Source organism: Mytilus galloprovincialis, chromosome 1 (assembly GCF_965363235.1).
Source record: "Mytilus galloprovincialis chromosome 1, xbMytGall1.hap1.1, whole genome shotgun sequence".
Classification (NCBI taxonomy): domain Eukaryota; kingdom Metazoa; phylum Mollusca; class Bivalvia; order Mytilida; family Mytilidae; genus Mytilus; species Mytilus galloprovincialis.
The window spans coordinates 64,402,424-64,425,335 of record NC_134838.1 but is presented as its reverse complement, the minus strand read 5'-3'; the positions used below and the strand labels follow the sequence as shown (position 1 = coordinate 64,425,335).

The window sequence follows — 22,912 nt, the reverse complement described above, 5'->3', positions numbered from 1 at the left end:
TCGAATTACATAGTTTTTACTTATTCTAAGATGAATGTTAGAGTGAGACAACTTTTAAGTTACTGAGTAATCTTTTGAGCCTAATTTGTTTATTTTTTGTTTATTTTCCGTCTTTGTTCTTCCGACTTGTATAAGGATCTATAAGTGCACTAGTGGTCAAATTATTCTCTTGATATTGTCTAATTTCTTATATGAATATAAATCATTTCCTAAAATCATCAATTGCATAAAATGCGAACATGTCAACGTCTTTTTAATCTGAATTAAATTCTTACGTCTTTCATTAATTATTTTGAACCTATTAATTATAAAAGTTTACGTTGAGTTCTGTACTTTTCGTTCAAGACTACGTCTTTTTAAAACGATATTGTTGGGTCAATTAATTTGATATCAATAAAAGTAAAATTGTTTCATGTTTATTTGTTTATTTGTTTATAATTTTGTTGTGGGGTGTTGATATCATAAACCCGAAATGCCTTCTCCTATGTGTCTAAAAGAAAACCAAAAACACAGTGTTTTAAAGTCTGCACACAGAACAACGTACAGAATGCTTTGATTTCTAATTGGAGTAATTCAGATAATTTCTATGAGGTTTTAAGACAACTGTGTTTGTTGGAGGCATGATAGACCGCAAAAAGTAGTTTCTAGGTCGTGTGTCCTTTCTTGGAGAAAGGGAGATAACTGGCGTAACTAACGACGAACGTTTTTAATCCCGTATTCCGCTAGAGGCGTGCAATTACGTACACTTCGCCTTAAGATTTGCATCTATTATATTTTTATATTTGCCATATCATTGGATATTAATGGTTTTTGTTTTGCATAAAATATGTACGTGTAGGCACTTGCTCATATTTGTAAATTAAATGTTCATTTTACTTTCAATGACACTGTTATGTAAATTTAATGCTACTTTAATAAAACCATTTCAAAAAAATAATCCAGGTATCTATGATGAGAGTATTCAATATCATTAACATTAAGTTTGAAGTACCTGATATATTTCAGGCGAACAGTTCGTAGTTAAGTCCTTTAAATTTTGCTCGTAACACAATGGACCTGAAACATACACACACAATTTATTTATATACATTATGAATATTTATCACAAATGTTTTTCTTGTCTCTAACATTTCCGCAAATCAGTAGAATGACTAGAAAGGAATATCTATTATAGTAATGTACCTCGATTAACAAACGTTACATATTAAATTGCATTGTCTCTGTCATCATGGTTATATAAGTTTATGGATGATTTGTTTTTCTCATTCCACTGAACCACGATTAGGTATACTTATAATATACCCTGCACATGGCTCACTTCCCTCTGCAAATCAATCAACATTATCTGCGTTCATCAATTTTAGTTCTTTGTGATACGTTTGATCTTTTTCTTCTCACTTCTTTTTACTTAGATTCTTTTGTTTTAATTTCGTTTTTAATTGTTGACAATGTTTTCATTTAGACTTGCGATTAGCCTTTTGGCAATATTTATCTTCGAATTTTTGTTGAGTATTAAGCGTAGTTGAAATGCAAGTTACCAAAACCGGGCCAGGTACATGTATGAATACATAAAACACTGATGACCTTTTTTCATACCTAATTCACATTTACCACCTATCCATCCGTTCACGCATCCATATGTACAATTTCCTGTTTCAAGGTCACATGGTCCACTACAGTACACTGGACACAATGTACTACAAAAAGGTCCATAGTGTGTAGGTGGACAGCCTAAAAAGCAAAAAATGGTTATGTATAAAATAGATACCTTTCCTAACCCTGATTTTTTTTAATTTCTTTAATGTGAATAAAAAAACAAATGTTTGAAAGCGTGTCTTCAAGTTTCTATTTACATATCAAAGGGCAAATACTAAGCAAGTAAAGAGAAAGATGTTAGTTATTTTTTGGCAAAATTCCATAATTAATACCTTTCACCTTTCCTTTGAATGATAATACTAGACCAGAATTTTCTGCACTTTACTCATCAACAACATGGTTTACATCTTGCTAATGCCTCATGGTAGGTAGAAACGATTTTAATTTCATGGAGATATTGGGTAACAAATACAAATTCAGTTTGAAATGTTTACAGTTATTTAATAGCATTGTAAATGTCATGTATTTCGATTGTAATCGTTTCATGACATAACATGAATTTTCGAAACATTTTTTCAGTAAAGAATAATAAACAGCATCACGACAATAAAGTCAAATAAATAGAAGTGCTTTAAATTTTGTGTTCCATAACGATAAGCAGTGAATCTTTTGAGTAGTCCAAGCTTGATTGACAATACATATTGCTGTCACAGCAATGTTTCGAATTAAACACGCAAGCAGACGAAATTTAAAATAAATAATTCAATGCGAATAAGAAAGAAATCGTTATGAAAGCTAATAATTATATCCTAATACATTGTCATTTCTAGTTTGTTTAGTATTTTATCACTCACCAACAATCCCAATTTCACATAATCCAAGCTCAGAAAATTTGTTCTGATTTCGAGATACATAGGTAAGGTATCTGAAAACGGTACTGACATTGATCACAGCTGGTAAGGATTCATCTCTGTATAAAACAGTTCCGTTTCCCCATAAATCACTTGTGTTTGAAGCGTAAATGGTATGATGTCCTGGATATGTGGTGTTAACTTAACAATAAAAGTTAAAACATTATGAATATAAAATGATACAGAATGCATATACATGACCACAAGTAACAAAAGTATAACACATAACACCCACAGGTAGCAATTGCTATTTTAAGTTGTTATTATTATCGGTATTTAAAAGGAAAATGAAATCAATGTGACAGTAAATAAAAAAAAATTCACTATAATACAAATGCAAACATCTTAATACATGTACAAATGTATATAACAATATGTAATATTGTCTATAAGAAAGTCCGTTCACACTTTAGATATATTTAGCTATATGATCCTTCCTGTTAGAGTTTAAGTATCGCGTGTAGAAGAGAAAAATATCTATCAGATTCACATATTCTTCTTATTAATTGAACAACTGATATTTACTCTTTTTTTTGTAATTACATTTGAAAGTTTCATTGTTTCAATCAGATTGCATATTTCGACATCTTTAAGGATCAAATGAAAATTGTATAAAACAATAGAAGTGGAAAAGAATTTTAAATAAATAGATCACATAACATATTAAAATGCAACACTATTAAACTAATACAAGTAGCAACGATGTGACTTAAGGTCACCAACTAAAACATGCTCGAGATTTTTCTCCATGCAAAATGAAGAAATGCTTTAACATGCATAAGTGACTTCATGTAACAGGCTTTCTCTGAGTTATGGGATACTCAATTTAACACCGAATGTGAAATCTAAACCAGTTTAAAACAAGGTTACAAAAGGGACATGCATCTCAAAAATGGACATGCCTTGTGAAAAATAAAACTAGTTTATAAGAATAAGACTAAATCACAACCATAAGTATACAAAGCACAATACATTAAACTAAAAACAAACAAAGAAAGAACCTCGCCCGAAAAACCGGGGTGATAGGTGTTTCCGATACGATAAACAGACCATGCCCCACATTTGCCAACCATAGTCAAATTGATATGCATACTTACTTGAAACAACAAGCAAAATAGAATAATGTAAACACTTAAAATGCATAAATATTTATATAACAGAAAATCAAAGATATCTAAAGCTGTATTATATATGTAATGTACATAACCTTAAAAAAGTATGTGGCCTTTCATCTACATTATATCATGTACATTAATCAAATTGCTTAGTTTTAGTAGTATATACATTTTTTTGTAATTGTAAAACACTTAAATGTCTGTTTTAGCTTTAACTAACATATAATAGGAGGGATTATAATATCATACCAATTAAAGTTATATATAATTCCGTCACAATACTTATTTCCGTAAGGTCCACCTGAACCCATATATTGGACCCTTGTGTTGTGACACATGATGTTAAATTTCCATCCTTTACTAAACTAGCTTGTTCATTGTCAGTTGTATTGATCAACATTGAACTGTCAAATACAAGATCATCTGTAAGTAAATTAACATCATCAATGTTTAATGCTGGATGACTTTGCTTATAATCGATTACCCGATATGATATTGATAGTGAAAATAGACGCAGTTTAGTATGAGTATCAGTACATACGAAACCTACTTTTTATATTTCAAAAATTGTGAGAACGGCTTCAAAATGAAATGCAACGTTCATATTGACACTAATTGTCTACAATAAAAGTAAAAAAAAAAGATAAACTTGATAACAATCGTGTTGTCATCATTTTAACAATTTGTTTAACATGTTTAATGATAAGTATAGTTTTTGGTCTTTGATACATGATTTTTTTAATAGTTGTTCCTGTCTTTGAACTTTCTGTCAGTAACTGCAAGTGCTCTCAGATCTGTACATAGGGTCTTTTGTTGTTGGGATGTACAAGTACTCGGCTACGTCCACGTCCACTTGTATTTGCATTTTTATCTGATTGCTTAAGCCTTTTTCAACTGATTTTGATAGTTCGTTCTTATGTCGTGCTGTTTCACCATTGTCCAAGGCTATAGGGAGGGTTTGGGGCGCGCTTACATGTTTAACCCCGCCACGTTCTGTATGTATATGCCTGTCCCTAGTCTGGAGCCTGATATTTAGTGGTTGTCGTTTGTTTATGTGTTATTGTTTTGTTTTTTGTTCATTTTTTGTACATAAATTAGGCCACTAGTTTTCTCGTTTGAATTGTTTTACATTGTCATTTCGAAGCCTTTCATATCTGACTCTGCGGTATAGGCTTAGCTCCTTGTTAAAGGCCGTACGGTGACCTATAGTTGTTAATTTATGTGTCACTTGGTCTCTTTTTGGAGAGTTGTCTCGTCTGCAATCATACCACATCTTCTTTTTTTATATTTGTTCAAAATATGGCAGTTTTTGGCAGACTAATTTACATTGGAGAGGGTTAAATTATTCAAAATAACAAAGAATGAATATATGAATCGCGCTTTAATTTTGTAGGTTATTTTAAAATATTTTCATTTTACCCGTCATTGATATATATATAAATTACTTGAAAACATACAATGATTGTAGTTATTACCTTTACATCATCACGAATATGTAGAATTATTACTTACATTTGTTACAGTAGAATCCAGTGCGCCTAATTTTACAACCTTTGGTACAAACTGCAGTATCTGTATCGCAAGTACTTGTCAAACAGTCTGAATCGCTACATCCTCCCAAAATACAGGAACCATTCTCAGGGAAACAATGCTGCTCTATACAACTGGCTGCACAGGAAATCTCACAGTTACGCCCCCAATAGTTCTTTTGACAACCTTAAACAAATTCATATGACTTTTATATTCCCTTGTTACATACATGACGTGACTATGTACTTATACATCCCGTCATTATGTTATTGTGCTATGGTACAAAATAAAATCACAAAAATACTGAACTCCGAGGAGAATTCAATCGGAAAGTCCCTAATCAAATGACAAAATCAAATGACAAAACACATCACACGAATGGACAACAATTGTCATATTCCTGACTTAGTACAGGCATTTTCAAATGTAGAAAATCGTGGATTTAAGCTGGTCTTATAGCGCTTAATCTTTCACTTGTACGACAGTCTCTTGATGTCAAATATTATTATCTAAAATCGCAAGAAAACACATACGAGCTATAGAACAACCAACATGATAGTGTCAATGGAAACAGTTTGCATAAACGATTGCAGTACTTTCAAAATAAAACTCACCATGTATGGCAACGTAACATAACTCAACACTAGGTAGATAGATATAACGTCCTCCTCTTTCTTCCGATCCGACCCTATCGTGATAAATTACATATTTTCCTAGTTTATTACAAGGAATTGTCTGAGTGATTTCTGGATAAGGACCTCGAGGATCTTCATAACAGAGATAACCCACAGGTGGTATTGTTGATGTATTGGTCACATATAACTGAAATCCTCTCATCCGAAAAGCATCTGTAATAAAAGTATCTGATTTTATTTTATGAATGTCCTCCAAGTAAATTAATTGAATAATAAGTTCAAAATCTTACGTTCCTATAATATCAAAACATACGAAAGATGGTATAGGTTGAGTATACGTAATAGTCTAAATAATGTTTAAAACACCCATATTTAGTCTCCTATCAGTTAATTTTATTCCTATGACGAACAACTGTTTTTTTTTGTTGTTTTTTTTTTTTTTTTTTTTATCTCAACAGGAATTTAAAAATCTGAAAAATAAACCATACAGTCATGATCAACCTTTCTGTCATTCTTAAGCTGTATCTATACTATCTTTTTTTGTTAAGACATCGTTGTCAATATGATTGAAATTATTGATGTCATACTAATGTGAGGTTCAACTAGATATAAAATCAGGTAAATCCACCATTTTTGTACCAAGTCAGGAATATGACAGTTGTTGTCTATTCGTTTGATGTGTTTGAGCTTTTGATCTTGCCCTTTGATAAGGATCTTTCCGTTTTGATTTCCTCGGAGTTCAGTATTTTCGTGATTTTACCTTTTTCTGAACAAAGCATAGTATCCAGTATTTGTGTGTCCACTGAATATTCTCCGGGATACGCCTGATTTGATGTACTTTCAGCCAGAAGGTAGTTATTACTTTAAAATGTCAGATACCTATCATGAATTAAAGCCATGTTGCGTTTATATTTTTGACTGTTTAAATACACCTGCTTCAAGTGAATCAACACCTATCTTTTCTTTTTGTAAACACAATAAACAGCTGTGACGCAATAAACGCATGATACGCCTGTCGTCTTGTGTGTGAAGTTTTATGCAATAATCATAAATAGTTTCTGACACAAGATGCATCGATACATTTTTTTTCATCTATACAGACTTGACAGTGTAATTTGTGATGTAGCTCTTTTCCGTCCTTTAAAAATCAGTAAATCTGAATCTTTACATGAGCAAAATATGACATTCCTTCCGGTTTACTTTACCAATAGAGGAATTGATGCAAATCAACACCAACATCTAAAATCCTCTTCATTTTCAAAATCAGTCTATTCCTATTGTATTCTACAGTTACACCAAAACCATTGAACCAACATATTTCACCATAAACAAGCAATACAGGACCTTGTATTAGAACAATACATAAAAAACCTCTGACCTGTTACTGTCCTACTAGCCTCATTATTACAGCACTTATAATAAACAAGGAATAAATGAGAACTTGGGTAGCCCACACACATAAACATATCCTTTGACAAGGATGAGATTCTGGCGAATCATAAAAATACTTCATGGCTTCAATGAACATTGGATTAAACAACAAAACATACGATTTACATTGTTTGTATTGGTACCTTATCTTTGCAAAATTCCGTACAAACAACGGTACATTGCCGGCTCATTAGCATGTTCCACTACAGAATTGTCAATTAGATTGACTAAGATTATGTGCGCAGTGAAAAGGGTCTACAGACGTACTGTGAACTGTTTACTCGCGAAGTGGTATTAACCATATGTGAATTCTTAAAAACTCTAAAGAACTTCTAGAAAATTTTACAACTCGGTCATTTTCTGCAATTAGTTCTATGGAAACTTTTTATTTTTTTAACCTTGTATACCACCATTCCCAATGTTAAATTGAAAAATCGTCTAAAAGAATTAATCATCAATGCTTTTCAACATACAAATGGTAACATACGCTTTAAATGTACTACCTTGCGATTCAAAAAGGCCTATTGTTTTAATTGTGAAACATTCTACACAGAGGCAACAGTTATCAGTATGGTAGTGTTTCCTATTGACAATATATTTTTTGAATTTTTAGATATACTTGTTGAACAATTTGTCGGCATTCCTACTGTGCGCCTCTCCTTGTCGACCTCTGCTTATTTTCGTGTGATTCGGAGTTCCTTTAGACACTTGTTAAAAGACATATTGGTAATGGTCTTTCATTAACAATCCGAACTTATGCTTCGAATTTGACATAAACAGTCATCTCATCAGTACCAGTATCTATCACAAACGAGACGATTTTAACTTTGAAATTATCAGCTTAGTAGCAAAAAACCAACTTCACCTGCATATGAGATATACATTTCCCATCTTATGCAGTATTGAAGAGCATGCAGCTCCTACTGGAACTTTGTTAAACGTCACTAGTGTCTGAGCAGAAAGTTGATGAATAAGTGGTATGTCAAAGAACGTCTCGTCCTTTTTCTAAAAATGTTCATCAGAAGATATTAAGACCTTGTTGATAAATATTTTAATTAACAATAGAAAGAATACACGATGGTCTTGAAGTATAGATTATATGTACTGACGTATTAATTACTCGGTTACAGTACTTAAAATCTTTCAACCTTTATGGGTGAATTTTACATATATAAATAAAATCTTTTAATAAAAAAGCTAAAAGGGGGTTGTTAGATTTGGTTGTGCCTTTTTGTGCTTCTTTGTTGCATGTGTTTGTTTTATAGTGATAAAGATGATAACACAACGTTGACTGATGTTCCACTATGTTTGACATTTTTAGTAATTGAGTCTGTTTGTTTTGTTTACACATCGTTGTCAATATAATGGAAAATGATGCGACTGTCATACAAGTAATAGGTTTGGCTAGCTTTACAACCCGGTTCAATCCATCATTTTTCTACATAAGAAGATGCCTGTACCAAGTCAGGAAGCTACAGGTCCAGACGAAATACCAGCACGAATTCTTAAACAATTTGCACCAGAATTTGCACCACATCTCGCTTTGAGTTTCATCTTTAACACATCTTTTTTGAAAGGAGATGTACCAACAGACTGGAGACAGGCAAATGTGATCCCTATTTTTAAAAAAGGCGAAAAATACCTAGCCAGTAATTACAGACCTGTCTCTCTAACATGCATTTGCTGCAAACTGCTCGAACACATTGTTGTAAGTAACATACTAAAACATCTGGACACACATAACATCCTTGTGGACAATCAACATGGCTTCAGATCAAAACGCAGCTGTGAAACACAGCTACTTACTTTAAGTCATGAACTACTTAGTAACCTCCATAATGGTGTACAAATTGATCTTATTATTTTAGACTTCTCCAAGGCATTTGACAAGGTACCTCACAAAAAGTTATTAAGGAAGATGGATAATTATGGCATAAGGGGAAATACCTGGAATTGGGTATCAGCCTTCCTTAGTAACAGAACGCAACAGGTTGCCCTTGACGGAGAGGTATCTAGTCAAATGCCTGTGGTAAGTGGGGTGCCCCAAGGCTCGGTTTTGGGTCCACTACTTTTTCTCATCTTCATTAATGACCTTCCTGCAGCAGTAACATCAAAAACACGCTTGTTTGCAGATGATTGTATCTTATACAGAAACATAACAAACCAACAAGATTGTACCATACTACAAAATGATCTAAACTGCCTAGCCAATTGGGAAAAAACTTGGGGTATGCAATTCCATCCTGAAAAATGCAACTCCCTCACTGTAACAAGATCACAGTCACCATTCAAACATGATTATGTATTAAAAGGCCACATCTTAGAATCCGTCAGCACTGCAAAATATCTTGGTATCACCCTTTCTCACAACATGTCTTGGGATACACACATAAATAATATTACTTCAAAAGCAAATAAGATCTTAGGCTTTCTAAAAAGAAACTTGAAAATAAACCAGGAAGAAACTAAAAGTTTGGCATACAAATCCATGGTACGTTCTAATTTAGAATACTGCTCTTCAGTTTGGTCACCTCACACCCAAAAACAAAAAAACAACATTGAAAAAGTACAAAGAAGGGCAGCACGCTATGTCACCAACAGATACCACAACACCAGTAGTGTTACTTCCATGATTGACCATCTTCAATGGAAGTCACTTGAAACTCGCAGAAACATCAATCGAGTCACTATGCTTTACAAAATCTCTCACCATCTCATTGCAGTAGACCCAAACCTTTACCTTGTACCACAGCCAGTCAAAAACACCAGATTCACTAAATCCATTACAATACCAGACATTTAGCACAAGAACAGACTATTTCAAGTACAGCTTTTTTCCATTCACTGTTGTACTGTGGAACTCACTCCCACAAAACATCATCAGCGTTAACTCCCTGGATCAGTTTAAAATACTGATCCAGAGTCAGTATATTTAGATATCTAACCTGTTTGTAAATAATGTAAATGCGTTAATTTTTGTTTTGTTTTTGCACAAAATTATCTTTGAATTATTGCACAAAATTAGTTATTATATTTTATTAAGTGTCTGTTTGCGATGCGCCGACGTATAGTCATCAATGTGCTGATGGATCGTCGTATGATGTAGATGTAGAGGAATATGACAATTGTTATCCGTTCGTTTGATGGGTTAAGGGTTTTGATTTTTCAATTTGATTAGGGACTTTTCTTTTGAATTGTTCACGGAGTTAAGTATTTTTTTTTATTTTACTTTTTACTGATCTTATTTGGATAAAACTGACAATGACGTAACATATTATTGTTCAGTCTTATTTTAAAGAGTTTATCAAATAAACGGACCATCAAGAACAAAATTGGTTTGTAAGTGATGTTTCCTGCACTAAATAAGCTAAATAAAATGGTCATTTGCACCATCAGACTGCTTCTGTCAGATAGGTTCTAAGTGGTCTTTTAGTTTCACTGGAAAATATGCTTTACTTTATATTCAAGTCTAATAAAAGCCCAAATCATTGTTCAACCATATTTTGATCTTGTTTATATTCCAGTCTACTACATTATAGAATGTCTAAATAATGCTTTCGATCCATCATTTTGTCAATTTGTTCATTTTTGATTTGGCAACAATACGTTTCAGCTATTTGAATGTCTTATTCCCGTAATCAAATGAAGTTTTCAACACATCAAACATTTAAAGAGTTTGATAATACATTGGAGAAAAAGTCATTGTCTGTCTGTGATGTTTAATTCTAAATGAGACGTTTAATGAAAAATCAGCTAAATTTTTACAAGGTTATCAAAAATAAATATTTAGGGAGAGTGTTCACTTTTCGAATAAAGAAAATAAGATTACTTCTTGCAAGACCTGCTGAACTAGCTGTTACATTCATAATGTATTAAGTTTTCGCCCAAAATTAGCAAACTATAGCACTGTTTCAATAGCGACCCACAAACATATCATTGTACTGTACAATAGTCCAATGCACTCTTTCGCAAGGTTTTCATGTAAATATTGAGATCGGCTGCTGATCTTGTATGCATTTTACTAGTATTCTTGACGTATATTTGCCTGACTTTCTTTTCTTTTGTTGAATTTGAAGTGAAGTAAAAAATTTAGCCATTAAATATATACATCAAAGATATCTCATTTTACATATATTTGCACATCCTTGAAGCTAAAATTTAAGTTATAGGTGCTTATAGTACAAATAACATGCTTTTGTGTAACATTTCTTTTATCGAAAAAATAAACTAGTGATGAAAAATTGTAGGGGTTGAAGAAATAATATTTTGATTGAAGAAACGCTCATTTTAGTGTCAAGGTGAGACCTCTTGTTACTGGTTATAAACTAATCTGATAGGATTAGGTTTCAGATGATCAAGGTTATTTGACTTATAATCACAAATGAAGTCCCTTAATAGATCTATCATCTTTATAATGGGACATTATTCCGACGACAAAATTATGTCAAGATGTTCCAAATTGAAGCAAATCTAAAGGTTATTCATTTAACCTTAAACATTTGTTAATGTTTTAGTGGTTCTGATATGCATAAAGTGGATGACTGTTTGAGTAAATGATCCAAATGCCGGCAATAACCTCTAAGAATTCTCAAAGAATTCGCAAAAGGGCCTACTTGTATTAAAAAGTAACTAATTGTGTGCAGTCTAGTATAGGTATTATAGTTCACTGACATAATCAAAAGTACCAATACATACTATAGAAAGTTTAAAATTCAATGGCAAAATCAAAATCTCAAATACATTAAAAACTGTCATATAACTCACTTCCTTGACCTAGTACAGGCATTTTCTTCTTTTGAAAAAAAGTGAGTTGAACCTGTCTTTAAACATGCAAGACAATCGCATAAAATTCCATTATATTGACAATAAATGTGAAAAAAATTATGAAAACAAGATAGCATGTATGTGATATATGAATGGTGAAAGACAAATTGAAACATAATTATACTATTAAATATAAGTTGGTAATACTTACAGTTTTCTCTGTAATAAATTGTTATATCTGTTATGTATGCGGTACCAGAAGAAAACTCGAACATCCACCATGCTGTCTGTATACCAGTTTGTGCAAGTCTTGTACTTGAACAATTATCTAAGGAATACTGATTTGATATTGGTGGATTAATAGCGTTTTCCGGTTTTCCCTCATTTTTATTACTAGAAAAATCAGAACTATGAGTTGCAATACCAAATGGTGTAAGGTTATCTGTAAAAAAATGGAAATATGATCAAATAATCATAAAATACTTGCATCTTTCGTGTCAATACTGTAATTGCTTTCCATATACAGATGTTGCCATGTACTGTATTTTGGGGGAAATACTTCTTCTTCGTTATCACCTTTATCATGGAGTATTTTAAAGATACTATAGAGCCATTCTTTCCATGTTTGTGTATTTTGTTTTTGCACGTATGTTCTGTATACGGCAAGGTCCAATTTTAAGTCAAGAATCAGTGGTTCAGTGGTTGTCGTCTGTTTTTGTGGTTCATAAGTGTTTCTAGTTTTTCGTTTTTATATAGACTAGACCGTTGCTTTTCCCGTGTTAATGGTTTCACATTTGTAATTTTTTGGGCCTTTTATAGCTTGCTTTTCGGTGTGAGCCAAAAACTCCGTGTTAAAGGCCTTACCTTGAGCTATAATGGTTTAATTTTATAAATTGTTATTTGGATGGAGTGTTGTTTCATTGGCACTCATACCTCACCTTCCATCTTTAAATATTTAAACGGTTTTATTCCAGTTTTTGTTTTAATAAAACAAAAAAACAGGAATAATTTAATGTAGCTTGTGTTAAGTTGCTAGTATACCCCTTTCAATATTTTGAGCATCTAAACATTACTTGAAACACTAGTAATCGAATGTTGGTGTTAGTTTTGTTCTCAAATCCTTTTATAGTTTAATAGTTGTGATTGAGTCTTTATTTTATTAATCCTTATTCCGTTCGTTCTTCATGTATTAGGCTTTTCATTAAGATAGTCTATCACTATGCTGTGGTCATATCAACTTAAATCCTTGTTTAGGTGTATAGTGTAACATTTTCAAAATATTTTCACAATAATGGATAGAACCCAGGACATGGACATATGATAGTTTAATTCTGTAACATTTTCATATAACGGTATAAAATAGATCAACTCTGAAGTTGTATTCATACCAACTAAAAACTTAGAACATGTGTTCATTATGATGTAAACTATATAGAATGTATGCCAAACAGGAGTTTGACACTAGTGTCACTGTTAATTGAACACACATCCTATTTTTATGTCCCTAAAATGAATAAGATTTTAAAATCCATTTTGTCTCGTCCTTTTATTTTTCTATAGGAAACTATAATAATTGTCAGACAGTATCAATTCAATTTTACTTAAATATTTAGGTGATTAGTAATGTCTTCATTAGACATACAATAATAGGCTACTGAAAGGAATGTTATGAACCATACTTCGAAGACAGACAAACGGTCTAGCCTCTAAAAGGACAAAAAGGCAACGACACAAAAACAGCAACAGAAACAACCACAGCATAGAATCTTAAAATAAAACAGGTACCTTAAGAAAGGGTAAGTATTTTATGTCTCTAAACGTTAACCGTCGTGCTGAAATAGCGAAAACTGGAATTAAGTCAAAATTATGATTCTTTATGTTTGCAACAGCGCTAAAATATTTAGAATACCAGTGTATAGCCAATCGAAATATATCATCTGAATCACAAAAGTGGAACGAACCTTAAGTATGTGATTGTATTGTTATGAGAAGAAAGTAGTAGTGTGACAGTTTTACGAGGTATTAAAAAAGGAAACATAACGTTTATGGTAATGTGGAACACACACTTATGTTAAGTAAGCAGTGTATACCAAATATCTGAAATAAACTGTCTATAATTGTGACTATCGGGTATTGGCTTTGCCCATTGTTGAAGGCCGCATGGTGACCGATAGTTGTTAATTTCTCGATTTATTCATGTTCATATCGAACTACTTAACTCGGTTATACAAGAGAAGCATATAGAAGTACGCAAATATAGTTTCAAAATTTATGTTACGTTCATGATTAGGCAACGAATTGAATTGGTAAACTACATCTGTAGACTGATCCTAACATTGTAAAAAATAATACAAAATTTAAATATGCATCATGTATCATTGTATAGTATCCAAAGTGTCATGTTAGAAAAGGAATCCTATAAAAAATAAATCGGAAAATATGTATAGTGCATGAGTAAACTCGATTCTATTTTTTTTTGTTACGTCATGTACACATATTTTAAAAGTACTAACATATATAGCAGTTTTGATCCGTAAAACGTTATATGAACACCAACGATGTTAAAATGGATGAAAGTTACAACAAAATTGAATTGATTCGAAATGAACAAGCTATTAAAAACTTACGTTGTGCAGTAACTGTCAACGCAACAGTTGTGTGGAAAAGTAATAATGATATCATATTGAGCTATTCTTTCATCTACCATTCCATACAGTTATACAGCTAAAGTAGTAATAACGTAAAAAGCTGACATAGGTGTATATGTGTGTTTAATATACAAGTTTATTTAGTTATTGTAGGATAAAAAAAATATACCTCAAATATGTGGCGATACTCTAGCAATATACCATTCAAACAATTATAATGAAAGAGACGACGATATGATAAAGTGAATAATCATAATAATAATGACAATGATAATAATGAAACAATAATAACCATAATTTTTGAAATAACAGTATTACTTATTATAAAAGAGAACTGTACATCACAATAAATCTGCTTAACCATGAGTTACAAGTGGTTAAAATATATTCCTCACTTCGTAAAGTTTTCGGAGGTGGCTGACTGTTATGGAATATCTGTTTCACAGATGAAGATAGATATGTCCCATTATTTTAGCCATAATCCGAACTACCTTTTATCGAATACGACCTTAAAATTACTTGGTTTGTACTTAATAAATGATTAACGCAATGGGTTCTAAATGTGGAGAAGGATATACTTACATTAAATTGAGCAACATGAATAAAATTGAGAATTGAGAATAAAAATAGGGAGTATGTCAAAGAGACAACAGCCTGACCAAAGAACAGACAATAGCCGAAGGTCTCCAATAGGTCTAGAACTCAGCGGGAAAGTCTAGCACCCGAAGGTGGTCCTCATCTGGCCTGTAAATAAAATTGTGTACTAGTTAAGTGACATCAGAAACAGTTTGAGTTGTAGGTTATGTTTTTTATACTATTTTTTGTTGTCTTTTTGTCATCACTTACGAGTTTAAATGTCTCTTTGGTATCTCACATTTAAATTATCCTTGTTAACTGTCGTTTTACAACAAATATACGAACAGTTGCAAGAAATAAAAATAAACGTTTTCTCCGTGTGTAAAAAGACGCATACACGATATGTACTATCAACAATATAAACAGCCGTCATTGTCAAATTAGTATCTACTTTGCTTTGTTGTTGCTCACCCAATTTTGTCAGTTTAACGGAACTATAACATATATGGTACAAGTGGGAGGTTAAGCAAGCTATAAACCGGGTTAAAACTACCTTTTTTTTCGAAAAATGACTGTACCATGTCAGAATCATGATATATGTTTTTCCTTTGTTCCAATAATATTGTGAATAATACCGTTTAATTGTTTTAGTTTTTTTATAAAATTGAGAATGAAAATGGGGAATGTGTCAAAGAGACAACAACCCGACCATAAAAAAACAACAGCAGAAGGTCACCAACAGGTCTTCAATGTAGCAAGAAATTCCCGCACCCGGAGGAATCCTTCAGCTGGCCCCTAAACACATATATACTAGTTCAGCGATATATGTACTTTTCCATGTTGAATGTGTCTAAGAGGTCAATCATTTTGTTTCATTTTTATTTTTTCATAATAGAAAAATATGTTTTTTTTATCAGCACCAAATTCAGAGAGAAAAACAATACAGCGCAATTAAGAAGGTGTATGATGTCTTTATTATACTATCATATTTCTGAACTAAAACCAAACTAATAACCGAGATCATACGTATAATTATTAACTAGACTGCAAACCAGTTCCCTACGTATCTGTATATTAAACACAGTCATATAATATGATTGCCAAAAAAGACCAACTTACTTGGTTCTAGCAACTATGGGTTACTGAACGAGCTTCATCATTTAAATAAAAAAACAATAATGCAAAAATACATGTAAGCTTTAAAAGTCCCCATTTGACTAGTAAAAAGATTTCAAACCAAAAAAGAGTTATGATTGACGGTTAATGAATAAATGGAATGCAAAAAGCAGACAGTAAGTGACGACAACAACTAAATACCAGACACTGTTTTATATGACATGGTTAATCAAGTTTGCCAAAGCCTCCTCCATCCTAGGACATCAACGTAACTTTACAACAAAAAAAGACAAAACTTTGAATAAGTACAATATTAATCATTCAATGTAAAAACTTATATCGTCATTTATGGACATAACAATCAATAAATACAAAATAAGACGTATTAACCCCAATATTGATAGTCAAACTATTTCAAATATTAGTCGAAAGCTAAACTGTTAGTTATTTCACTCAAAATAAAGAACATGTATAAAATGGAATGGTTATTTTATGCAGGTAAATTTGTAGGTTAACATTTAAATTCATCCCCCGTCAAACCGAAAAATAAGGGATGAAATCGAATACAGTAAATGCTTAATTTGTGTATGGTCATTGATCCATATATTTTGTTATTTTCCTTATGCAATGCTGTATCTAATGCAATAAAGATTCTTTCAGTCAGTCATTAAATGTAAAGTATAACCACTTTATAATGTAATTACTTCTACGAATTAATACAGAATCTCATTGTGTGTATTGCCATTAATGCATAAACCTTGAGGACGGTAACACAGCCATTCTAATGTTTTGTTATTTTGTAGTAAATATACCAGGATTTCTATGTCCATTTCTTATTATCTTTTCTCGGTCTCCAATCTCGTAGTTCTCTTAATTTTGAACTCTCTGTCTTTTTGTACAAATATTCCCTCACCCCATATATATCTATATTCATTTGAAACAAAACGTACGCAGTGTCTTAATCACAAGGATTCGCCGAGTCTGGTGACGTCTTCGTAGGGCAAAATATCGGTTAATAAAGGCAACAGTAGTATACCGCTGTTCAAAACTTATAAATCGATAGAGAAAAAACAAATCCGGGTTACAAACTAAAACTGAGGGAAACGTGTCAAATATAAGAGAACTACGACACAAATGAGACACAACATCGAAATCTAACACACACAGAAACGAACTATAATGTAACAATGACTATTTCCTGACTTGGTACAGGGCATTTTATGAAAAAATGGTGAGTTGAACCTGGTTTTGTGGCATGCCAAACCTCCAGCTTTAATGGCAGTGTTAATTATAACATTAAAATGACAACATTACACGACAGGGTTACAATAAATAAACAGATAAATTGGAGAAAATATAGGACAGAGGAACAAACGAATAATAGCCATCAAAAGGTAACTGTTTAAAAATATTTGTATACGCCAGACGCGCGCTACGTCCACATAAAACTATGTTCAGATGTTAAAAGTTTTAAAGCCATAACAACTACAAAGTTGAAGATCGCCGAGGACCAAAAGTTCCAAAAAGTTGTGAGGCCAGGGTTCTCTGCCTGGTACAAAAACATTATTTTTTAAGAATAATACATAGTTTTGAAAACAGTAAATTTAATAAAATGACTATATAATAGATATACATGATTAAACTGAAGTGGTGACTAGCTATAGAATTAAAACGAATACATTACAAAATCACACCCTGTAATCCTCAAAACATTCCACTGCACATTTAAAGTAAATATTCTTTACAAGTAGTTAAAATTAACGGAATTGATATGAACTGTCGAAAGTTATATTGAGCATTATATTTCCAGAAGACGAGGACACTATTTAAAAAAAACTCTACCTACCCTCCTTCGTTTTGTATTGATGATGCAAAGCTATTTATATTATGCACAACAGATTACTTGACAAATGCTTCACACCAAAATATTTTCCGTTCAATAGATTATTTTAATAATAAAATAAAGTTAACATTAATCTTGTTTTTTTTTCATGACGCATTGAATAATATTCAGAGCATTTCCTTTTTTGTGTGATATAAAACGAAGAAGCGTGGGAAGCAGGATTTTCATTTCACCCACAATCGGAAACATGATACATGTATAAGATGTCTTATAATAATTTTAATAGGTTATCCATTATGTATAGGGCATATTTACAAAAATACAACTGATCATCGTTGCATATTTAAAAGTTGTTGTTTTTTTCTAAATCCAAAGCTGCAATGGCGATCTTCCTGTTGCCATTTATTTTTATGTCATCAACAAATGACAACACTTTATATGTATATATAATTACTGGTGATAAACTTGGTACAGACACATCTATAATACAGCGCGATTAAACATGATCTTGAACGCTTAAACTTCCCTTACCTAAAAAAAATGTTAGGTCAAGTTGTATACGCTTACAAACTGATATACTAAAACATCATTTACAGGTTATTATGAATAAGCAACAAACTGATATGACCTTACTCAATTAAAAAAGTCGTAAAAAGACATATTACACACATACAGCAGCAACATTTCAATGAAATGCACCAAATGATATATCACTAAGTTAATTTGTACTAACAGAAAAACGTACCTCCCATCAGGTACACTGTGATTGTAAATGCAGTATCAAACAGGAAGTAATTTTGATTTATCTCATGTTTCATTTCATTGAAAATACTATTGTAACCATGATCAGTAAAGCACAACACATAAGTATTGTGTTTCGTCATTTTACCTCCAATTTAGTACCTGACGGACACAATTTATAATATTAACAAACCCATTAATTTGCATCAGTGCCCCTTTTTATTAATAAAAATTAAAAAAGAAATAATGAAATAATACAATACGGCAAAATTCATAGAAGGCTTGTCTGGATTTAGTGGGAAAATGTCAACAACTTTGGAATATTTGTAGGTGAAATTATAGAGTTTTTATTATTATGTATAATCGAAATAATTGATGCAAGCTATAATTCATTGTTGTGTTAAGATGGGTAGGCATTAAATTCGTGTTATTTTAGCTCTCACTATCGCTCGGGCAAAAACAATCACGAATATAATGCCTACCCATGTTAAACCACAATAAAGTATAGCTTGCATCAATCATTTCTTAAATTTATATGTTAAGAATTGTTGTCATCAAAACTCCAAACTATAATTTTATCATTTAAAATGTTTGTCAAAAAATCCTTGAAATATGATATAAGCTTCATATTGTGATATAAGCTTAAATTGATTTGCATAACATCTTAAATTTATCTCGTTGAATTCTTTTTTCGTCGTGATTAATAATTGATAAAACAATAATTTTTCTTCTTATGATTACGTGTTTGTGACACTATTTTTCTTTTTCTTATCAATGTCTTTTCTTTAGAAATCTTTAGTGTTTACCTTTTCTGTTCAGATTTGTTTATTCAGATGTATGACAAGAGTCTTATCATATAGTAGTTTTTTTCTGTATTGAACAGAAAAGAAAAAGCAAACAACAATAACTGTTTTGATTAACGACTAGAGTACAAACAGTTCATAATAATTCACAAACTGAATGTTTCCTGGTAATTTTTTCAATTTAACGATAAATCTGAAGTGAACATATCATTCTAACGATGAACCAGATTGTGGTATTATACAAGCTATCTTTGTTATATTGATTACAAAAAAAATTAAACAAGAGCCACTTCCAGAAGACTTTACGACCAATCATATAGTCGTATACCCTTAATTATATGCAAATAACATAAAAATGACTATTCCTGATTATGAGTTTTTGTAATGTTGGTATGCTTTTTGAAGCACGCTCTTCGAATTAACATGAAGGGGTAATTCAAAATAACACGTATAACTATGTGCATCTCAAGCTTTTATTTATTTTTTGTACTTTCAGGAAGAATGCTCAAATTTGAACATCAGAAAGTTAAAGATGTACATGTAAAAATGTATAAGACCTCAACATTTGTGAGTTTTATAACCAGGAGGAACCCCAAAATTGCAAAAAATGTAATTAATGATGTCAATACCAACAACACTGTTTACTTGTTGATGATACCCTCTGGTACTAACATTCCACCGTAAGTTGTAATGACCCAGTGCCATGACATGGAACTAACTTAATACATATCGGGCTTTCAAACCGTTTTAATATATCAAACGAAACACTAAAAATATCCATCTGAAAGTATTATATGACACAGGTTCGTAAACAGTTTATGACCAGAAGGGATGCATTGCTGTTAGATTTTTGTCGGAATTTCAGGGACAATATATTTTTCATAGACGAACTCTTAAACAACATCATTATCACAAAGGTAGGTTGACTCATATCGATTTTTGTAGTACTTCACTAGAAAGATGACTGTTTCTTAGTCCCAAGAAGTATGCACTATGCGTTTCTCATTCTGCAACCATTTACCCTTGTCCTTACTTTTTGTTCATTAATTTTGTCTTTATTCAAGCTCTCTGAATCATTTTAAGCATTCTCAATTTCCATTAATTTTCTATGGTATACGATTGTAATTTACCGCGATATATAAACTGTTTTTCTATAATATCTTTTCTATCGGCTTTTTAATTTGGCTTGAATACTCATCATGCTCAAAGACTATAAGAACAAGTAAAATGTTTTCACACTCAGTCTACCAATTCAATCTAAACCGAACATTAATCAATAGCCTCATTGTCTAAAATAGTTCAAATGGATATATAGTCCTTCGCTATGAATTTAATTTTGGAATTTTGATCAGCATCCCTCGACTTTTGTCAACAATTTGGCAGATATTGGGGTGCAAATGTAAAAAAAATAAGCTGAAAAATAACAAACAAGAAATATGTTTCAAGAGATGTCACTAGAATCCAAGATGTTGATGAAATCACAATGTTCACATTAACAGCTACATGTATCATACTTTTTATTATGCCTCTTAAGAATATTGAAACTATTTGTTGGTCATTTGAAAAATGGAAAATCTATTGCCTTGAAAAGTTACCCTTATGATTTCATGATTAACAAATTTATACAGTTTATCTACTTGCAATTTTGTAACTGTTACTACAACCTTATTTAAAGATATCAAAATAAACAGCAGGTGTTTGTCTCCAACTAGCTTAGTCAGGAGCCTCTAGCCTTTTTTAGTCTTGTATTATTTTAATTTTAGTTTCTTGTGTACAATTTGAAAATTAGTATGGCGTTCATTATTACTGAACTAGTATATATTTATTTAGATGCCAGCTGAAGGACGTCTCCGGGTGCGGGAATTTCTCGCTACATTGAAGACCTGTTGGTGACCTTCTGTTGTTGTTTTTTCTATGGTCGGGTTGTTGTCTCTTTGGCACATTCCCCAATTCCATTCTCAATTTTATTCACTTAAAAACATGTCCTGAATTGGTCACCTTTAAACAATTATCTTTACTCGAAGGGTCTTTTCCCTTTTCTATATAGTATATCTTGAAAAGTTATATTAAAGATATATGATTATAGATCAACAATTAAAATTAAAACTTTTCCTCCCCTAAAACAAATACTTCGAATAACCATGATCATAATCTTTAAACCAATCGAAAAAAACAACATGTGAAGGCTTTTTCCAATTCCCTTTTCTTTAGTATAAATTTTGTTAAGATAGAATATTCTGTCAATCATTTTATGTTCACATTTAAGTAACAGTGACCTTTTACTTCGACACGATAACTAAAAGGATTCTTCCCTCTTTTAACTGGGCCATCAATAACAATTTCAGTTTTCATTAGATAATGCAAAGTGTTATTTCATTCCCAATTGATATAATTAGATGGAAAAACGAACGGGTGACAAAGCAACGACTAAATAATAACGCACATATCCTGGAAGCTTAAACAGGGTAAAGATCGCAACTGTTTGATTGCAAAGGTTGTTTAACCTAATATTAGCTAGTAATGTATACTAATGTTAAATAGTCCAGCAAGAAACAGATTTAATCATGGCGATAAAATAAAACCATGTAGTCAGGTAACGTAAAGAAATAATTTTGTTTAAAATCACTATCATATTGCACCTGTTAAAAATGCAATCAATTTGAAAACATTTGGTAATAAGGTTCGAATATCTTGTTTATCATGAAAATTTGCATATCAGATCATAAGAACTTAAATCACACGGAAAGTTCACGTCAAAGATGTAAAAATATATATCAGATATCATTTATATGTCAAGTGAATCATTTTATATGGTTGTCATGTCACATGAAAACCAAACAGAAACCATGGGCAAATAAGTTTTCAATATTGAATACAAAAATGTAATGATAAAACCATGCCGTGATTTGAATAATGGGTCGTAATAAAGCACTGGTAAATAGTTTTATCGTTCATTAACCTTCTATTTTCTCAAATATTGTGACATCTAACTTTCTGTCAACAAATGCATTTGTAAACAAAAATACGACCTGAAGATTTAATCATTATGTCTATCATATAATAACGCTTTTGTATACCTACAGCGTTACACATCTGAAATGTGTATCTGAAACGCCGACACTGCTGAGTTTAATGTTTATAATTTCTTTCTTCAAACAAAACAAAACGAAAGAACAAACAAAACTGTCCGAAAATGTTGTCTT

The 22,912-nt window shown here is 31.7% G+C and overlaps 1 protein-coding gene and 1 long non-coding RNA gene across 2 annotated transcripts in view; both read right to left on the bottom strand.

Annotated features, from left to right (window-relative positions):
* The window catches only part of LOC143081456 (uncharacterized), a 115,512-nt gene that overhangs the window by 72,772 nt on the left and 19,828 nt on the right, over positions 1–22,912 (bottom strand). The gene's annotated exons all lie outside the window — the stretch shown is intronic.
* Positions 990–2,627, bottom strand: LOC143085017 (uncharacterized). Its single transcript, XR_012981231.1, has 3 exons — positions 2,451–2,627; positions 1,597–1,731; positions 990–1,056 (listed from the first exon to the last, which is right to left on the bottom strand). It is a non-coding gene; the product is annotated as an uncharacterized LOC143085017 (long non-coding RNA).